Raw genomic sequence first — 1,755 nt, forward strand, 5'->3', positions numbered from 1 at the left:
TTTTACTCAAACAAAAACAACAAAAATATTTTCTTTAACAGCAAAACATGTATTTTTAAAACAGCTAAAAATATGTACTAACCTAATCTTGAGAAAACTCAATGTAAGAAAAAAAAATTTATACAAATCTCTGTTGAGTTGACACCAACACATAGATTTTTCCATTGAGTTTCCAAGGCTGTAAATTGCATAGAAGAAAATTGTGCAATTCCCTCCAACAGATACGCTGGTGGATTTGAATGATTTGAACTACAACTGGGCAGCTATTGAATTAGCAGAACAAATCTCTAGGGCTACGTCACCAGAATTCCCTGTATGTAAACAGCTTAGTTAAAAAAAAAAACAAAACCAAACAAAACAAACCAACAAAAAAAAACCCCACACAGCACTCTCTGCTCGGATCTCCATCCACACTGACCATGGCCACCTTCATAGAGCTTAGCACCAAAGCCAAGATCCCCATCATGGGTCTGGGCACCTGGAAGTCTTCCCCATGCCAAGTCAAAGACGCTGTGTGGACAGCCATTTACGTAGGTTACCGCCACATCGACTGTGCTTACGTGTACATGAGCGAGTGAGGTGGGGGAGGCCATCGGGAGAAGATCCAAGAGAAGTTCGTGAGGTGAGAGGACTTCTTCATTGTCAGCAAGCTGTGGGCCACCTTCTTCGAGAGGCCCCTGGTGAAGCAAGCCTGTCAGAAGGCCCTCATGGATCCGAAACTGGACTATCTGGACCTCTATCTCATTCACTGGCCACAGGGACTGCAGCCAAGGAGTGAACTTTATCCCACAGATGAGAAAGGCAGTTTCTTCATCAGTAAAACAACATTCCTGGATGCCTGGGAGGCCATGGAGGAGCTGGTGGACCAGGGGCTGATGAAAGCCATTGGTATCGCCAACTTCAACCCCTTCCAGATCGAGAAGCTCTTGAACAAATCTGGCCTGAAACACAGACCAGTGGCTATCCAGATCGAGTGTCACCTGTACCTGACGCAGGAGAAGCTGATCCAGTACTGCTAGAACAGAGGCATTGTGGTCACTGCCTTCTGCCCGCTGGGCTCTGCAGACAGGCCTTGGGCCAAGCCAGAGGACCCTTCACTGCTGGAGGATCCCAAGATTAAGCAGATTGCAGCAAACCACAACAAAACTGCAGCCCAGGTCCTGATCCGCTTCCAGCTTCAGAGGAATGTGACCGCAATTCCCAAGGCTGTGACCCCAGAGCATATTGCTGAGAACATCCAGGTCTTCAACTTCCAGCTGAGTGATGAAGAGATGGTGACCCTGTTCAGCTTCAACAGGAATTGGAGGATCTTAAACATCCTGGAGGGCGCCTGTTTGGAGGACTTCCCTTTCACAGCAGAATATCGACAGCGGAGCTTGAGGCTCCAGAAAGCAAGATGTGCAATCTCTGTACCTCGGGTTGTGAGTTTTCCTCTAATTCTTGGGCTGCATTCCTCCAGCTGCTTAGATTATTTGCTCAGCATGCAGGTTGAATAAATATGTTGAGGGGAAAAATAACACACACACACACACACACACACACACACACACACAACACCCCAAAACCTGACCTTTGGTACATATGCCCAACATAAACAAAAAAGAAATGAGTATAAATAAATAAAAGTGTTAAGAACACTTTGCTAGCCTTTAGTCTTTGCTGGCTAGTGTTTTTTATGACCAATAATTATGTTTTACTGTTGATGTAATATTAATGGGTTTAGAAGAGGCCATAGACTAGGAATATTATAGATAA

General features: G+C 45.1%; 1 pseudogene; it reads left to right on the forward strand.

Moving 5' to 3' along the window:
- The first annotated feature begins 419 nt into the window (after positions 1-419).
- On the forward strand, positions 420-1,496 carry LOC102861344 (annotated as a pseudogene).
- The last annotated feature ends 259 nt before the right edge of the window (positions 1,497-1,755 follow it).

Source organism: Elephantulus edwardii, unplaced genomic scaffold (genome assembly GCF_000299155.1).
Source record: "Elephantulus edwardii isolate Elephantulus edwardi_28Jun2011 unplaced genomic scaffold, EleEdw1.0 scaffold00497, whole genome shotgun sequence".
Taxonomy (NCBI): domain Eukaryota; kingdom Metazoa; phylum Chordata; class Mammalia; order Macroscelidea; family Macroscelididae; genus Elephantulus; species Elephantulus edwardii.